This window comes from Mesoplodon densirostris, chromosome 7 (genome assembly GCF_025265405.1).
Source record: "Mesoplodon densirostris isolate mMesDen1 chromosome 7, mMesDen1 primary haplotype, whole genome shotgun sequence".
In the NCBI taxonomy this organism is placed as follows: Eukaryota; Metazoa; Chordata; class Mammalia; order Artiodactyla; family Ziphiidae; genus Mesoplodon; species Mesoplodon densirostris.
The window spans coordinates 121,513,060-121,532,381 of record NC_082667.1 but is presented as its reverse complement, the minus strand read 5'-3'; the positions used below and the strand labels follow the sequence as shown (position 1 = coordinate 121,532,381).

The 19,322-nt window shown below is 43.9% G+C and overlaps 1 protein-coding gene and 1 long non-coding RNA gene across 7 annotated transcripts in view; one reads left to right on the top strand and one right to left on the bottom strand.

Annotated features, from left to right (window-relative positions):
- LOC132494481 (uncharacterized) overlaps positions 1 to 8,406 on the bottom strand; it is a 42,261-nt gene extending 33,855 nt beyond the window's left edge. For both annotated transcript variants that reach the window (XR_009533071.1, XR_009533072.1), the window contains exons 1-2: positions 8,186 to 8,406; positions 6,381 to 6,496 (exon numbers count right to left, since the gene is read on the bottom strand). This is a non-coding gene — a long non-coding RNA (uncharacterized LOC132494481). The remainder of the gene's footprint in view (positions 1 to 6,380; positions 6,497 to 8,185) is intronic.
- The window catches only part of ZBTB44 (zinc finger and BTB domain containing 44), a 70,929-nt gene continuing 59,503 nt past the window's right edge, over positions 7,897 to 19,322 (top strand). For 4 of the 5 annotated variants that reach the window (XM_060105657.1, XM_060105656.1, XM_060105655.1 and 1 more), the window contains exon 1: positions 8,353 to 8,439. The gene's annotated coding sequence lies outside the window, so the exon portion shown is untranslated. Of the gene's footprint in view, positions 8,440 to 19,322 lie in introns of all 5 variants that reach the window. The other variant, XM_060105659.1, reaches the window with a different exon arrangement.

Genomic DNA, 19,322 nt, shown 5'->3' with positions numbered 1-19,322 from the left:
ATGGCCCAGATTCAATCCCTGGTCAGGGAACTGAGAACCCGCATGCTTAGCGGTGTGGCAAAAAAAACAAAAACGAAAAATGGGAAAACAAAGAAAAAATAAATACAGAGGACTTTCAAAAATGTACCAACCCAAAAACAATCTAAAAAAGAATGGATATATGTACATGTATAACTGATTCACTTTGCTGTACACCTGAAACTAACACAACATTATAAATCAACTATACTCCAAAAAAATTTTATTTTTTAATTAAAAAAAAAAGAACCAACCAAACACAGTATAGCTCCTCACTGAAACATTTGGTTAAAAAAATATGTAACATTTATGAGTCTATTGGAAATGTGTATACTAACAGGATATTTTATGACATTAAGAAATCATTGTTATTTTAAATTTGTGATTATGGCATTGGGAGTTTTTTTTTAACTCTGTTAGAAATACAGACTATTTACATAGAAAATCATATGACATCTGGACTTTTCTTCAAAATAATATGGGAAGGGGAAAAAATTGATGGGGGTATGGACGAGGCAATGTTGACCACTGACTGGATTTGGGGGCTTGGGTGTTAGGTACATGTTTATATATATATTTGTTTGTTTGTTTGTTTGTTTCATTTTGCGGTACGCGGGCCTCTCACTGTTGTGGCCTCTCCTGTTGCGGAGCACAGGCTCTGGACGCGCAGGCTCAGCGGTCGTGGCTCACGGGCCTAGCCGCTCCGTGGCATGTGGGATCTTCCCAGACCGGGGCACGAACCCCTGTCCCCTGCATCGGCAGGCGGACTCTCAACCACTGCACCACCAGGGAAGCCCAATATATATTTTTAACTGTTCTTCCTATATTTTATATGTTTGAAATTCTCCACAATAAAGAAGATAGGGGCTTCCCTACTGGCGCAGTGGTTGAGAGTCTGCCTGCTAATGCAGGGGACACGGGTTCGAGCCCCGGTCTGGGAGGATCCCACATGCCGCGGAGCAACTAGGCCCGTGAGCCACAACTACTGAGCCTGTGTGTCCGGAGCCTGTGCTCCGCAACAAGAGAGGCCGCGATAGTGAGAGGCCTGCGCACCGCAAAGAAGAGTGGCCCCCGCTTGCCACAACTAGACAAAGCCCTCACACAGAAACGAAGACCCAACACAGCCAAAAATGAAATTAATTAATTAATTTTTTAAAAAAGTTTTTAAAAAAGATGTTTATATTAAAAGAAATTTGGAAAGCAAAATTGACATAATTTAATAATAAATCGAGAGACGGAGGTGTCAGAGATGACCCTGGGTTTTGATTTTTGTGCCTAGTTCTAAAATGGTACCCTTTGGTGATTAGAAAACAGTGAGCAAGAACACTGTCTATAGAAGAAGGCCATTCGTCTCTTGGACATGTTGAGTCTGAGGTATTTCTGAGACAACCAAGCAAAGTGGAAATAGTAGGCAGTTAGACAGGCACATCTGGAGCTGGGTAGAGAGATACGGGCTAGCAGTGTGCATTTACGAATCAATGGCTTGGGTGGTCCAGTGGTAAAGAATCTGCCTTCCAATGCAGGAGATGTGGGTTCGATCCCTGCTTGGGGATATAAGATTCCACATACTGCAGGGCAACTAAGCCCACGTGCCACAACTACCGAGCCCACGTGCCACAACTAGAGGGAGAAATCCCACACGCCACAACTAGAGAGAAGCCCATGTGCCATAACTAACACCCAATGCAGCCAAAAATAAAAATAAATAATTTTTTTAAGTGCATTTAAAAAAAAAAGAATGGCTCAAAGAGTTTATGCGAGTAGACAGGTCTGCCTGGGCACCAGTTCTTAAACTTAAGCAAGGGTCTGAATTACCTGGAGAGTTCAATTAAACACAGATCGCTGGGCCACTCCCCCAGAGTTTCTGAATCAGTAGGTCTAGATATGACTTAAGAATTCACATTTCTAACAATTTGACAGGTGACGGTAATGCTGCGGTCTGGAGACCACATTTTTGAGACTCACTGGTTCCAGAAGATAGTATAAACACTAGTTCTCAACCCTGCATGCACATTGAGAATGTCAGCAAAGACAAGGGAGAGAGTGTTTCAAGTTTGATCAAGTACTCAACAAGTCCAAATGCTGCTCAAAAGTCCAGTAAAATGGGGAATTCCCTTGCGGTCCAGTGGTTAGGACTCGGGCGCTTTCACTGCCGTGGGCCTGGGTTCAATCCCTGATTGGGGAACTAAGATTCCACAAGCTGTATGGCACCCCCTCCAAAAAAAATCCAGTAAGATGAGAGTGCAAATAAATATCCTCTGGATTAGCAACATAGAAATAATTGGTGACAGTAAGAAGGTAGAGTGAAGGGAAGATCAAATTAGAGGGGATGATGAGAAGTAAAGAAGGAGAAGCACGATCAAAGAACAGTGAGTGCGGATAATATTTAGGTTTGAGAAGTCTGGCTGTGAATCCTGTGAAGAGGAAGAAAAATAGTGTTGTGGTGGGAGGCAAGGTGGGCTGAGAGCAAACAAAAGCATTAAGATCAAATTACTGACCAAAGCACCACCTTCTTCCTTGAATTAAAAAAGAAATTAAACCACCAATTCCCCATCTGAAGATGAGCTGTATTTCAACAATTGCATCTTAAAGGTCTAATGAGTCTTCAAAAATCAAAAGGATGTTGTGACCAGATTTGACAATTATGAATAAAGCTGCTACAAACATTCAAAAAAAAATCAAAAGGATGGACTTTTTTTTTTTAAAGGATGGACTTTAATTGTGGATATTCTGGCATCTTGGAGAAGAATGGGTAAGTCTACTGAAGCACAAGCTTCTTCCCTGACATCACAGGTCTTGGGAAGTTGCTATTCTACTAACTGATAAAATTGGCCCCCATTTTCATTGATTTCATTAATCATGATTCATTCCTTAAACATTTATCAAATACCTATTATGGGCTAGACACTGTGCTAGGCTCTGGGATTAAAATGGTGAATGATAAGAGGGAACTACAGTGGTAATTAGAAGAGTGTTGGAGAAATGCAGGGAGCTCTAAGAATCTATACCATGGGATCTAACAGAGTCAGGGGAAACAGGGGAGGAGGACTTGAATGAGTGGTTGTCAAAAAGAAAGCTGAATTCCATTTATATGAAACGTCCAGAATGGGCAAATCTGTAGAAGCAGAAAGTATACAGATTAGTGTTTGCCTAGGGCTGAGGAGTTGGGGAGGAAGGGAGAGTGACTGCTAATGGTAAGAGTTTCTTCTTGGGGTTACGAGAATGTTCAAAAATTGACTGTGGTGATGACTGAACAACTCTGCTACTAAAAAACACTGAACTGTAACACTTTAAATGGGTGCATTGTATGGTATGTGAATTATATCTCATAATGTTCATGTATATTGTTAAAAAAACAAAATTCAGCTCAGTAAACTTGAAGATCTAATTCAGTTTATTCGATTCCTGAATCAGGTAGCATCCCATCTAGCAATGAGAAGTGTGCTCTGAGGGGTTGTACAAAATGGAAGGTTTTATAGGAAGAAGTGGGGGAGGGCAAGGGATGTTTGATAAAAGAATAGAAAGGATTATTTTTAGGCTAGGACACCTTCTTCTGTGGGGGGAAGTGACAGCAAGGGTTTCATCATGCAGACTGCATCTTCTTCCTGGGGCGGGGTGGGGTGGGGAATGGAGAGGGTCCATGTGACAGATTATTATTATTGCTGACCAGAAACTTCCAAACTGGCTGATGAAGATTACATTCCTGGTAAAGGTCGAAACTGCAATTAGGTCAGGTATTAAATCTAGGTTTGGTACCATGGGCTTTAGCAAGAGTGATACCATTTGGGCTTGTGGTTTTTCTCTTTATTTTATTATTATTATTATGTTAATTATTTATTTTTGGCTGTGTTGGGTCTTCTTGCTGCGCGCGGGCTTTCTCTAGTTGCAGGGAGCGGGTGCTACTCTTCCTTGCGGTGCGCGGGCTTCTTCACTGCAGTGGCTTCTCTTGTTGCAGAGCAGGGGCTCTAGGCTCATGGGCTTCAGTAGTTGTGGCACACGGGCTCAGTTGTGGTCGGTGGGCTCTAGAGGGCAGGCTCAGTAGTTGTGGCACATGGGCTTAGTTGTTCTGTAGCATATGGGATCTTCCCAAACAGGGGCTCGAACCCATGTCCCCTGCATTGGCAGGCGGATTCTTAACCACTGAACCACCGGGAAGCCCTGGTTTTTCTCTTTAAATACATATATTATGTAGAAGAGATGTGTGGATTGAGAGGAATTAGCTAAGGAACAATGTATACATACACAGAGGGAGTAACGTGTGCACTGGAGGAAAGAGTGTGGCATTTTAGAAGATGTGAAAAAAAAATCTGCATCTGGCATGTTCCTTGAAAGAGTATAATGAGAGTTGAAGCTCAAGCTATGTATTGAACAGGCCCACATTTGTAGCTGTGAAAGCCATGGTAAAAGTTTGAGATTTTATCCTAAAAACAATAGGAAGCCATTGTTGTGTGATAAGATCACTATGCATTATAACTCCAGCTACCATGCAGAGAGTGAAGAGAAGGGCCCGGGGTATATCCTGGAAACCAGGTAAGTGGTATTACACTTCTCCTGGTACAAGGTATTGGTTGATGTCTTAGATTGTTAATGCAAGTTCGTGTGCCCAATGCACAGTGAGGCCAAACAAACTGAAACATTGGGGCCATGCGAGGAGATGAGGTGGCTCATGCCCTAAAAAGCCCTGAGCTCCCGCAAGGTTGGCAAAGCACTTTTAAAAGCCAGGGTGGCAGGGGGAGCCTCAGGGTATGTGATCAGCTTATCAGCTTATCAATTCTCTGATTGTCTGATGGTGTGGCAGCAGGGTGGTGTCACAGGGGTCCACATTATCAGTCCTTAGGCTCCAGGAGGCCTGGGGCTATGGGCTCAAGGTTAACAATCTTCCATTTGTTGGAGAGGGGGGTTTTTTACATCTGCAAAACAACTCAGGAAATGTGCATCAAATCCACCATTATCTAGGTACTTCAGAGAGCAGCTAAAGCAGAGGATCTGGGGGAAGGCCTGTCCTGGGAAGGGAAGGCCCCATGGCGTCCTGCTTGGTTACAAGATGAGGATGGTGGTTGTAGGAATGGACAAATTCAGCAGGACTTGTTGATGGGATGGAACTGAGATGTGGTAGAGTAGTGAAGTAGCCAAGCTGACATGCTCAACTTGGATGATGAAATGGGAATACTAGAAGAGGTGCTAGTTTCAGGGTCGGGGAGTAAGACTAAGTTTGTTAATATAGTTGGAATGATCTAATAGGGAAGCAAGGCTGCTTTGTGCAGTAGTGAGTTCTCCTTTATTGGAATTATGCGAGTTGGACTAGAGATCTTTCAGTTAAGTGTCCAGTGTTCTTGCTCTGAAATAAGTTGTGGACTAAGTAAGTAAGTTCCCAGCCCTTATGGTCTACCACAAGTAAGGGCCATTTCTGCCAGAATTTGGTCCCTCAAACAGCTCAGGGCTGAAATAAAACCCTCTTCGCCTGGTATTTGAATTCCTCAGAATCACCTACACCAGGTTAATAATTAAAGGTTCCTCATAACTGTCTCCGTTTGTTTGTTTCGCCTGTGTGCAGGATTCTGGTTTCATAAAATCCTCCCAGCAGTATTATTTAATCTAGTGTGGAAGAAAGGTGTATATATTCCGCCAACCCAAGGGCAAGTCTCTACTAGCCCAGGAGAAGGTGGGAGGCTGCAGACGCCACAGAAAGTGACCCTGCCCACAGCCAAAGCAGAGGAGAGGACTCCTACACAGTTAATCTTTTTCTATTTTTTCACACCCTATCCAACCATCTAGCCCTGTGCCCTCAGGATCCCACAGCCATTGGGTGGTTAATTTATCCTCCAGTCCCAGTAAGGGGGTGGGGTGAGAGGATGATAATTTTTAAATATAAAATGAAAAACAGAAAAGTGGGCTTCCCTGGTGGCGCAGTGGTTGAGAGTCCGCCTGTCGATGCAGGGGACACGGGTTCGTGCCCCGGTCCGGGAGGATCCCACATGCCGCGGAGTGGCTGGGCCCGTGAGCCATGGCCGCTGAGCCTGCGCGTCCGGAGCCTGTGCTCCGCAACGGGAGAGGCCACAACAGTGAGAGGCCCGCGTACCGCAAAAAAAAAAAAAAAAAAGAAAAACAGAAAAGTACAAAAAGGGAGGAAATGGAGAAGAGACGAGAGAGTAATACAAGAAAAGCTGTATTTTGTGCCAGGGCTGCTACCTCAGGCCCCTGGGAAGAGGCCTTGCCTAGAGGTCCCTTATCGACTCTCCGATTAAATGCCCTAGGAGAGGTCCGCAGGATTTGTTTGACTGCTTTATTCCCACCCTGATTCTTCTCCAGGTATTACCTTGTGCACCTGCTCTAACACACACCAGGCCCTTCCTGAGACTTACTCTGTCACTGCCGGTCCCCTCCCAGGGTAAGCATTCGCCTTCTTTTTCTTCTCCTTCTTCAAATCTCAGCACAAAACTTTCTGGCCTCATTCGCATGTTCCTGACTTTCCTCATCTCTGAAATGGGAATAATAAAAATGATGGTGGGAATGACAGCAAAACCTACGTATTACGATTGCTGTGAGGATTAAACATTATATATACTTGAAAATCTGTTGGAAACCGCAGAAGACTATACAATTTGACGTTGCTTTTTATGGCCTTTATTTCTCACGTAGATTTCGGTGGCTAGAAAGAGGGGGTGCTAGGGTGCTGGGGTGCTTGTCTCTCAGTGAGATCAATGCAAGACGTTGCCAAGTGTTTCAGAAGAAAACGCCACTCTACTTCAGACGGGGTGCCGGGCCACCTTGCACAACGCCCTTTGGAGAAGTTTTTCGGTGCAAAAGCTGAAGGCGTGGGAAAACACAGCTTGCAGCTGAGGAGCCCCCCGGGCGCTGCAGGCCGCACCCCCTCGGCCCCCGCGCGGCCGGCCGACTAGCCTGGGGTGCGCTTCTGCCAGACGTCCAGGGCGCCCCTCCGGGCCACCGGGCCCCGTCCGAGTGCTCGCCCGCCGGGCCGGGGACGCTAAGGCTTGGAGTCCCGGGAGTTTTAACACTTTACGCGATTTTGCAGTTGACCGAGAACTCTCAAGCCCCCCCGCATACTCCCTCGCCGGAAAGCCAGGTTACTGGCGGTGGAACCAAATGAGACTCCAGGTGTGAAAAGAACAGGCATATTTGAGGAGCCCCGTGTTGGGGGAATGAGATGTACTTCTCCAGTCATTTCAAAACCGCACCTCCCGCCGGGTGGCCCAGGGAAATTCTAGAACAATCCTCGGGCGCCGAGAGGACGCCCCGGGCTGCAGAGGCCGCAGGGAGCCGGACACCGCCCGGGCTTGGCTGCCTGAGGGGAGGCGGGCGCGGGAGCCGGCGGCGCACGGCATCCTCACCTGTCCCGGGCCGCCTCTCCGCAGGCCTCCGTTTCCGCGTGTGAGAAATGGGCTGACTACCAGCTCACCCTCTCACCGAGAGAAAGTGTCTGGGGTGTTCCGGTTCAGCGCCGCTACAGAAACCACTCGAGAAAACGGGAGTTTGTTTCGGTTTTAGCTCAAAGGAGGGAAAAAAAATGCAAGAAGCGTGCACCGTGCGCAGAAATGCTTGTCAAGGTTAGCGGGAAGCCGGCTGAGAGGACGGGCAGAGGAAGGACGAATTGGCCAGGGCCTAGGCGGCCTGTGAAGGTAACTCTACACGTGTTCACGAAGGCATGAAGATGCACGGCCCCTGTCAAAACCCGCGGATGCGTCGGGAGACCGAGCTCAAGAGACGGCGACCGGGAGCAGACTACTCTGCGCCTGCGCAGTACCCGCGTTCCCCCCGCCCTGAGCTCGCGCCCCGCCCCCGAGCTCGCTCCGCCCCGCCCACTTGCCCTCCCCCTCCCCAGCCCGGCCGCCAGCGCAGAGCATTGTGGGACACAAACAAAGTGCCCCCAAACAGGCTGGAGTGAACGGAGCGGCAACCGCGGCGGCGCCGGCCCGCACGCGCGCGGCGGCGGCTCCCTCCCAACCTCCCCCTCCCCTCCCCTCACTCCCCTTCCCCTTCCCCACCCCGCCCCGCCGGGAAAACGCGAGCCGTCGCCGCGCTCCCCAAACCGCCGCCTGCCCTCGGCCAACCGCCCCCAACGGCCGCCCGCGCGCGGCTCGCCGGGCCCCCTCGCTCCTCCCCTCAGGCCCCCAGAGCGCTCCCCTCCCGCCGCCTCGCACTCTCCCACCTCGCAGGCACGCCGCTGCTCGGGGCCGCCATGCCCCTGCCGCAGGCTGTCCACGGGCCTAGGCGCGGCGGCCCGAGATAGGGTCTCCTCCGCCTCCCGGGGGAGGAGAGAGGGAGCGGGCCGCGCGCTCCGCCCCCTCCCCCCGGGCTGCCGCCGCCACCGCCGCCACCACCCCCTCGCCGCCTCAGCCTGGCGGGGAGGAGGAGGAGGAGGAGGAGCAGCAGGCCTCCGGGCCCTGGCACCGCCGCCCGCAGGTAAACGGGGAGGGGAGGGCAGGGCCGGCCCCTCTTCGCCGCCCGCGCCCTCGGGCGCGCCCTCCGAAGGGCTGACGCTGCGCGTCCCCCATATGGGCGCTGGACGGAAGGGAACGCCTGGTCTCGTCACCCCCTCCGCGCCGGGAGACACCCCGCAGGGTCCTCTCAGTGGCATCTGAGCCTTCGGGAAGGAGACTGGCCTTGGATCCCGCCGTCCAGGAGAAATTGCCCCGATCTCCCAGGACGCCCCGCATCCGCACGCGCGTGTGCCCAGCACCCTAACCTCGAGGAGGCGGGGTGTTAGCGTCTCACCTGGTCGAGCCTGCAGCGCGAGACCCACTGTTCCCTCTCTCCCCTGCTGCTTTTTTTCTCTGGTACTGGGAAGAAAAGGTTGGCACTTACTTAAAAAACAAAAAATGAAAACCTTTTTTTCTTCCCTATCTGGGGTCAGTCTGCATCTAGTCATTTTCTGCTGGCCTAACCAGAAAAGGGTTACCTGCGAGTGAAGTGACGAGTACGTTAGAACTGATGAAAGGAAGCATGCTTGCGAGTTGTATGAAGGTTAACCAGAATTTAGAGTAAAGCCCAGTAAGTCTGCTTTATTGGGACTGACTTACAGAAATGAAGGCCAGAACTTATTTTTTTCGACGTATAAGTAGATTTTCTGTTGGTTAGGAAGACATTCCCTTTAACTTCCACTTATTTTCTTACTGTTTTATTCGGATAAGCGGCTAATACCAAAAGCAGACTTCACAATTTGATAGATACCAATAGTTTGGGTAGGTAGATTTTTTTTGCCTAGAGGGTTTCGGTCGGAATTATTGCATTTAAAAAAATATTAGGTAAATCTTCATTTATACAGTTACTTACCCCCATTACTTCACTTTCACTGCCAATGGATATTTAATTTTACCTAATGTAGCTTCCTAATCATGGAATGTGGCAATAATGAAAGGAATGTTTTCCTGTAGTCTTGTATTTTAGGATGATTGCATTAATTATGAAAACCAGCTTTACTTATTGTGTGCAACACTGCTAGGCATTTTACATATCTGACGTGATTTTATTCTCAGAACAACTTAATGACTTAAGATATTATTGCTTGGGTTTTACAGATGAGACAAACTCAAGTGATACTAAGTAACTTGCTTTAGGCCACACAACTTGTTAGTGATAGAGGTGAGATTTGTATCCAGATATAATTCCAGTGTAGATGTGTTTTCTACCATTCCTCTCAGTACAGGTACACTTTTTTAAAACTTAATTATGAAAAATGTCAGTCTCTTTGAAATTGAGGGAAAAATGCAGTGCCTAGATTCAGTGATTGACATTTTTGCCATTTCCCCACTCTCCTCCCTTTCTGTGTGTCTCAGTATGTAATCATTTGAAAGTAAATTGCAAATCCCATGACACTCCAGTATTTCAGCATGGCTTCCTAAAACTAAGGACATTCTAACCCCAGTATCATTATCAACACCTTTCTAAATTAACAATCCATATGCAAATTTCCTTAGTATGCCAAGGTCTCTTTTGGGAAATCTACCCCTGCCCCCAGCATTGCATTTGTTGATTACGCCTCTAGTCCTTTTTTTAGAAGAGAGGTACCCGTCTTTTTTTATTCTGACAATTAACCAAACCACTTGCTTTATAGAATGCTCCCACTTCTGGGTTTGTCTGTTTCCTAATGGTGTCATTTAATTTATTCTTCTATCCCCCTGAATTTCCTGTTACTGGAAGTTAGGTCTAAAGAAAAGCTTGAGTAGCTTAAGGAAAACTTCATTTGGCAAGAATATTTAATAGATGATGCTGTGTACTTCATGTTATGCCATTTAGGAGGTATTTAACGTCAGATTGCCACACTGTTAAGGATACTAAATGTGACCACTTGATCAAAGTGGTGACTACCAGATCTGTTATAAAGATGTGGTTTCCCTGTTTGTGATTTGTACGTGATCTTGGAGTAATACCTTGACACCAAGCAAATACCTGTTTCTGCCTACCCTTTGCTCAGTGATTTTAGCACCCATTGATGACTCTTGCTTAAATCAGTTATTTTATTGGAGATTTTCTGTCAGGAAGTTTTCCTTCATTAACTAGGAGTGAACTAAACTTCCTCCTAAAAATGCTAATGTCCTCCCTCCCGTTATCAGTATTCAGAGTAAAGAATACTGGGGCAATAGTCACCCCCAATGGTGGCAAATAAGGTTTTTTTTTTTCTTTTTTATGGGGATAACTGTAACCGAGCAGGACCCCATGGGGCCTTCCCAGGACAGGCCCTCCCCCAGATCCTCTGCTTTGCTTCTCTCTGAAGTACCTAGATAATAGTGTTGGATGCACATTTCCTGAGTTGTTTTGCAGATGTAAACCTATCCCCCTCCAACAAATGGCAGATGTTAACTCCTTGGCGACCCTGAGCCCATAGCCCCAGGCCTCCTGTTGCCTAAGGACAGATAACGTGAACCCCTGTGACACCACCCTGCCGCCACACCATCAGACTGTAAGAGAATTGTGCACAAGCTGATCACATACCTCGCGACCTCCCTCCCTCACCTGGCTTTTAAAAGTACTTTGCCGAAACCCTTCGGGGACCCTTCAGAGAGCTCGGGGCTTATTAGGGCATGAGCCACCTCATCTCCTTGCATGGCCCTGCAGTAAACCTTTCTCTGCTCCAGACTCCGACGTTTCAGTTTGTTTGGCCTCACTGTGTGTCAGGCACATGAACTTGCGTTAACAGTTTCACTATGGACTCATGGGTTTTAATTTATTCTTTTTTTTTTTTAATAACCATGACAGTCGTTTTTCTTCTTGATGATCTAACTGTCCCACATTTGGGCAGTAGGAACCTTTTCAAGCTGTCTCCTGTGTCTTTTTAATGCTGCGAGTGCTTTCTGGCACAGGATATCCCAGGCTTGCCTTGTTACTTTCCTTGTTCCAGATCTGGAATGGGCTGTTAATCTAAGGAGTCTTGGTTCTTTTTAGTGAGAAATGGTGTATAGAAACCAAGATCTGGATGTTTGGCATATTCATTGCTGCTGGAATGTCACTATTTCTAGGCCCTTTCAGAGGGGAGAACTAAAAATGGTTTTTTGCTTGTGAATCAAGTTCATAGTGATATATCCAATTCAGATTTAACATAGCAGATTTTTCTTTAACTTCTTTGATTCTATATTGGTCTCTTTTGTCTTAAACAAAAATCTTGGTTCCTAATAAAATTAACATACTTGCCTTATCCTACTATGTATACTTAAAATCATTTCAAAATTGTCATACCAATATCATTACTAACAATAAACTGAGTAAAGTTTAAGATTTCTTTGCATTTATTTTTGTCCTTAGAATATATTACATGAAGGCTGTATAATCAGAGTATTTACTGTGTTCCGAAGTCACCTGAAGTACTTTCCTCTGTTTGGTTATACTGCCAATTTGATATGGTTCATTAGTTTCATTTTTTATCTTAAGGTTTTCTTTTTTAAACTTTATTTTTTTTCCAAAAGAAACAACTTTTTATTGAAGTGTAGTTGATTTAGTGTTGTGTTAGTTTCAGGTGTATAGCAAAGTGATTCAGATATACATATATTCTTTTTCAGATTCTTTTCCTTTATAGGTTATTACAAGATACTGAATATAGTTCCCTGTGCCATACAATAGGTCCTTGTTTATTTTATATTTAGTAATGTGTATCTGTTAATCCCAAACCCCTAATTTTTCACCCGCCCTTCCCCCTTTGGTAACCTTTGGTTAACCTTTGGTAAGTTTGTTTTCTTTGTGAGTCTGTATTTTGTAAATAAGTTAATTTGTATCACTTTTTTAGATTCCACATATAAGTGATATCATGTGATATTTGTCTTGGTCTGACTTACTTCACTTAGTATGGTAATCTCTAGGTCCGTATATGTTGCTGCAAATGGCATTATTGTTTTTTATGGCTGAGTAATATTCCAGTATGTGGAGGGGTGTGTGTGTGTGTGTGTGTGTTTGTATACACACATACTACATCTCTTTATCCATTCCTCTGTCAGTGGACATTTAGGTTGCTTCCATGTCCTGGCTATTGTAAACAGTGCTTCAGTGAACATTGTGGTCCATGACTCTTTTTGACTTACGGTTTCCTCAGGGTATATGCCCAGGAGTGGGATTGCAGGATCCTATGGTAGCTCTATTCTTCGTGTTTTAAGGAACCTCCATACTGTTCTCCACAGTGGCTGCACTGGTTTATGTTCCCACCAACAGTGTAAAAGGGCTCCCTTTTAAAATTTCATGTGTGAGTATATAAACTATATACAAGGTTCAAAAGTCAAGGTAATATTTTTAAAGTATGCTTAAAGAAGACTCACCCAAATTAGTTTTTAAGATGAAGTGTTCTTTAACTTCGTCAACCCTTTTAATATCTAATCTCATAAATCTTGACTGCAGTGGGCAAAGTATGTTACTCTTGTGAAGCGATATAGGAGTACTTTTAAATTTTGCAATTCGATTCCGATTCATCTGGCAAAGAGAAAGCACTAGACTAATCTTCAGAGGTGAGCAGAGAAGTAGATTTCAAGCTTGTTTTTTTTGTTTGTTTTTGTTTTGTGGTACGCGGGCCTCTCACTGCTGTGGCCTCTCCCGTTGCGGAGCACAGGCTCCGGACGCGCAGGCTCAGCAGCCATGGCTCACGGGCCCAGCTGCTCCGCGGCATGTGGGATCTTCCCGGCCCGGGGCACGAACCCGTGTCCCCTGCATCGGCAGGCGGACTCTCAACCACTGCGCCACCAGGGAAGCCCTCAAGCTTGTTTTTGCAAGCTTTACTTTGAAAATCATATCTTTATTGTTTGGTCAAATTTTTTTTTTTTTCCTTTCGGCTGCAGGCTTGCAGGATCTTAGTTCCCCGACGCTGGGCCCTGGCATTGAAAGCCCGGAAACCTAATCACCAGACCACCGGGGAATTACAAAAACCATGTCTTTAAAGGGGCATGTAGTTGGTAGAGCTTTATGAATCCATCTACTTATATGTCACACAGCAAAACTGACATACATATGCTATCTGCAAATATAAAAGGTATTTGGATATATGATCAGTGAGGATAGCACTTTTTTTTCGATTGGGCAAAATATGATAGAAATTATAATTATGCTTTCAAATGAGAATATATAAGGGAGCAATCAGTAGTTGTCTAAAATAAGCAGAATACAATTATGCAGTTTATAAGCTGCTTATCACCCAGGAAAAGTTGTGCCCACGGTATGTTTCCCTCTGTGTACACCATCACTGCTTTTGGTAATAGAGCAAACATCTCTTTCCTTCAGGAAATGGAGTGGGAAAATGAGGAATGCATATGCTTTGGTCCCATTTGCCTTCATTCTGTCTTTAATCTTGGTAAAATATACTACCCAAGGTTAGAACACATAAGGTGATGAAAAAAATGCCACAAAGTGTAGCATAGGGAGTGGGCTAATACAGGGATGATAATTGCCAACATTTGTTGAGCCCCTTTAAAAAGGTAGCACTGTGCTAGACATTTCATACATCATCTCATTCACATCTCACATTAACCCTTTGTTACTGCTGCTGGTATCTGCAAATAAGGAAACTGATATCCAGGTTTCAAACTCAAGTCTGTCTTCAGTGTTTCACTTAACTACTTTGCTGCACCTCACAGCTAAATATATGTCATAAAATTGGATATATTTTCACTCAGCATGAATCAAAGGAAGTGCATGACTGACATTAGTCCTATAGCAGCACTGAAGATTGCATCTAAAATTTTTCTAATAAAATGTTGGAGGTTTTAATTTTTTTTTAATTTTTATTTATTTACTTATTTATTTGGTTGTGTTGGGTCTTCGTTGCTTCACATGGGCTTTCTCTAGTTGCATCGAGCGGGGGCTATTCTCCGTTGCGGTGTGCGGGCTTCTCATTGCAGTGGTTTCTCTTGTTGTGGAGCTCGGGCTTTAGGCACGCAGGCTTCAGTAGTTGTGGCACATGTGCTCAGTAGTTGTGGCTCACGGGGTCTAGAGTGCAGGCTCAATAGTTGTGGCGCATGGGCTTAGTTGCTCCGTGGCATGTGGGATCTTCCTGGACCAGGGGTCGAACCCATGTCCCCTGCATTGGCAGGCGGATTCTTAACCACTGCGCCACCAGGGAAGTCCCCAGTGTTGAAGGTTTTAAACTTTAAGTCTTCCTAGCCTTGTAAAGGATAAAACTCTCTTGTTATTGAAAATGGTCAAGCATCAAAGACTATTGTAAAGGAGTTTCCTTCATTAGTTGGGGGATCCTAATTAATTTGGCTTCTTCCAACTGTAATTTTTTAATATCTTTATTATATATATTGAATGTGTGTGTGTGTATATATATATTTTCCCCCTCCTGTGGTTTCCTGGTATTCTGTAGACTATTGAGCATGTCTTTATATAAGGTATAATGGAATGTTTTTACTTTAAATGCAACCGCATTCATGACTGAGACAGTTTTCCCTGTACCTCAGACTGATTGCTTGAAATTTATCTCCTGTTAAGCTGAAAGCCACATTTGTTCTTTATATCAGAAAAACTTCACCCCATTTTAGACAATGAGCTGGAAATCTCTGGATTCTTAGTCACAGGATCTAAAATAAAATAGTGATTGCATATGTGTTTTTTAAAATATAAAGATACATTGAATTTATATTACACTCTTGCTTGAAGGGCACATTGAATATTACATTAATTTCTTCACTGACGTTATTAGGGCCAAAGGTGACCTTAGCCAGCACACGTTTACATAACTGATCATGGAGTACATCAGTGGCTTATATCATTGTGGTATTTCACATTGATAACTGTCTTATAAGAGTGAAAGTTGATGGATGAAACTTATTAATGTCTCACTTTTCTAGGAGAACATTTTCTTTGTCTCCATATTGAATGTTCTTCCATTTTAATAATTGTATAGCTTTAAAAAAACTTAAAAATTACAAATGTTTGATACTCCAAGAATTTGTAATTTCCGTATTCTATATTGTTATTCTTCTATAGGTATTCAATGGTATATATATGTTTTTTTTTATGTTGACAAGATTTGCTGTTTACTTGGTTTTCATAATTTTTATTTATTTATTTATTTATTTTTTTTGTGGTATGCGGGCCTCTCACTGTTGTGGCCTCTCCCGTTGCGGAGCACAGGCTCCGGACGCACAGGCTCAGCGGCCATGGCTCATGGGACTAGCCGCTCCGCGGCACGTGGGATCTTCCCAGACCGGGGCACGAACCCGTGTCCCCTGCATTGGCAGGCAGACTCTCAACCACTGCGCCACCAGGGAAACCCGCTTTTGATAATTTTTGATGCATTCAGCATAACTGTTGTACAAACGTCTTTGGGTACCATATAACCAAGACTTTGAATCTTTGGAATCAAGATTTTGTGGAACTACTACCCTCGGGCTTCTGAAATGACTTTAGATAATTCCTTTTAAAAATGATTTTCTCTAATTCAGATCTTACCCTAAGTATCTGATCTTCACCTACTGTTAGCAAGCAAGCCTATTCAGAACTACCCTCTATTAAATGTTAATTTTATTCACTTTGATAAAATTAGTAAATTCTTTGGTCCAAACAAAGAAAATAAAATGTAAGATTTTTCAGGGACTCGAGGGATACTTACTTTGCTTCCATTTCGTTTTTCTCTTCTACTGGTATGTTTACTAGCGTGTGTGTGTGTGTGTGTGTGTGCTTTCTTCCATTTTTACCTTTTTCCCCTTTTTTACATTTTGACTATCTGGGTTTTACTTTTTCCTTTGCTTTCGCTTTTCTTTCTTTTTGCTTTGGATCACCCAACATTGCTCATTTCCTTTTTGTGGCTTTCCATTACTCCATGAGGACAGTTTCTTTTATCTTTGGTGCCTTTTATGTGCCATATGAAACTATACCCTACTTCTGTGAGAACTGTTTCTATTTACAGGAATCACTGCCTCTGTTTTTGGCCCACCTGGTATGTTTCCTCCTCTTTTCTTCCTACTTCCTTCAACTAGGTTCACTTAGCTTTACTTTGAGAGGCAGTTCAGTGTAAAGCATCACTGAGCATACCGCCTAGGTTCAGATCTTGACTCTAGTGTTTACTAATTGTATGGCCATGGGCTGGCTCCTTAACTTCTCTGTGCTTCATTTTCCTTGGTTAAGTGGAGATACCAAGTGATACCTATCTCAAAAGGTTGTGTGAAAATTAAATAATTAATATGTAAAAAATACCTAGAATAATGCTTGGTACATATTGAGTACTATGTAAGTATTAACTAATGATTATTACTGCTTTTTTTTAAAAAATGGTTCAAAACCATTGATTATTCTTTAACAGTTTCTTGAGATATACATAACTCAAAAGCCATAGATTATTGACACTAGAAATTTGTGGTCTCCAATTTCAGTGGGGCCTTCAGTGCCACCTAGCCATCCTTTTTTTCTCCTCCACGCATTTTTTTGCATATTTCATTTTCCTCAAAATTCTACTGTATGTCCTCTCTTGTCAGCAGTCTAACCTCTACCTATAACTTCAGAGAGAAGTAAAAGCCAAAGCTATCAGAAAAGAACTCCCACTACTTCTCACCACCCACCTATAAGCCTAACTGTAACTACACCCTGCCTTTCCTTTTTTCTTACACTGGGTCTCATTCTGTTTAAGGCTAATTCTTTTACTCAAGCACTGAATCCAGTTTCTTTCTATTTATCCAGGGATCTTACACTATCTGTTATCACCTGTTTTCTATATCTTTTCCTTCTCTGATTCTCTTCCACCAATACTCAAAACATTCTCTGTATATTTTACCACAATTTAGAAAAGCTTATCTGGGGGAAAAAACATTCTGTAGTTTCTCCCATTTTATAAAAATATCAGTATCCTCCCTCGAGCCCTTATTTCCCTCCAGCTAACCCCCTTGCCCTATCTTTAGAGCCAAACTTCTTTAGATTGAATTGTCTACTCAAAATTTTCACTTCCTCATTTCTATATAGTCTTTATCTTTATTGCAGTCTAACTCTACTGCCTCTCCATTATGTGCTGTTTTAAGGTCACCAGTGACTCCTTGCAGATAAATTGAATAGACTTTATATCTTATTTGACCTATCAGCAGCATTGGACACTGTCAACCACTCCTCCTTGAAATGCTCTATGCCCTTCATTTCTGGAGCATTCTACCATCCTGGTTGTAACAGGGAAGAACAAAATCTGACTCCATGTTGGATCTGTTTCTTTTACTTTGACCTTTGCTTTCCATTGTTTTTGTTCTGTCTATAGCTATAGGCATACATAATGGCCTGCCCCTCTGCCTGAATGTTAAACTGAAGTGCCCTTGTTTAGCTCACAGGGAAACAATGACCTGCCCACCTGTGAATGGCTGCAGAAAAGAAGAAATTAACACATCCCCTCCCTGGGACTGGCCAGAACCAGGAGATATTTTGCAAGACTTACGGGCTTTTTACTTTACTTCCTCACCTCATCTGCCTCTGTTCTATAAAAGAAACTAGTATTCCCATCCGGATAAGATGGTACTCTAGGCCGCTAATCCACCATCTTTTCGGACTCCCAGCTTTCCAAATAAAGTCACTGTTCCTTGCCTCAACACCTCGTCTCCTGACTTATTCGCCTGTCATGTGGCAAGCAGAGTGAGCTTGGACTTGGTAACATGGTCATTCTGTATATCACTTGCCCAGGTTTTTCTTCTGCTGCTCCCTCCCCCTTTTTTTCCCACCTCTTTTTCCCTTGGTCAGTCTAGCTAAAGACATCAATTTTGCTTGTCTCTTCAGAGAACCAAGTTTTGGCTTTAATTTTTTCTGTGATTTTTCTGTTTAATTTATGTCTGAGCTTTATTTCCTTCTATTTTGGTCATTTTCTAGCTTCTTAAGGTAGAAACCTAGGCCATTGATTTTTTTTTTTTTTAATTGTAGTGAAGTACAGAAAAAAAATTTACCAACTTAACTTTTTTTTTTTTTTTTTTTGCGGTACGTGGGCCTTTCACCATAGTGGCCTCTCCCGTTGCGGAGCACAGGCTCCGGACGCGCAGGCCCAGCAGCCATGGCTTACGGGCCCAGCCGCTCTGCGGCACGTGGGATCCTCCCAGACCGGGGCACAAACCCACGTCCCCTGCATTGGCAGGCGGACTCCCAACCACTGCAACATCAGGGAAGCCCCCAACTTAACCATTTTTAAGTGTGCTGTTCAGTGGCATAAAGTACATTCACAATATTATGCAACTCTCACCACTGTCTATCTTCAGAACTGCTTTCATCTGCAGAACTGTAATATAATTCTGTACTCATTAAACAATAACTCCCTATTCCCCTCTCCCCCCAGCCCGTGGCAACCACCCTTCTACTTTTTATCTATGACTTTGCTCTAGGGACCTCATATAATTGAAATCCAACAACGTTTGTCATCTTGTGACTGACTTGTTTCACTTGGCATTATGTCCTCAAGGTTCATCCATATCATAGCACATATCAGAATTTCCTTCCTTTTTAAGGCTAAATAATATTCCATTGTACATACCACAATGTGGTATATACCACATCAATGTGTACATACCACAGTTTGTTTATTCATTTATCTATCGATAGACATTTAGCTATTGTGAATAATGCTCCTGTGAACATTCATGTACAAGTATATGCTCGTGTCTCTGCTTTCAGTTCTTTTGGGTATATACCCAGAAGTAGAGTTGCTGGATCCTATGGTAATTCTATGTTTAATTTTTTGAGTCACTGCGATACTGTTTTCCATAGTGTCTACGCTTACATTCCCACCAGCAGTGCACAAGGGCTCCATTTCTCCACCTCCTTGTCAACACTTATCTCCTGTTACTTGGTTCTTTATAGTAGTCATTGTAATGAATGTGAGGTGGTAGAGTGTGAGGTGGTAGGCCACAGGTTTTTAG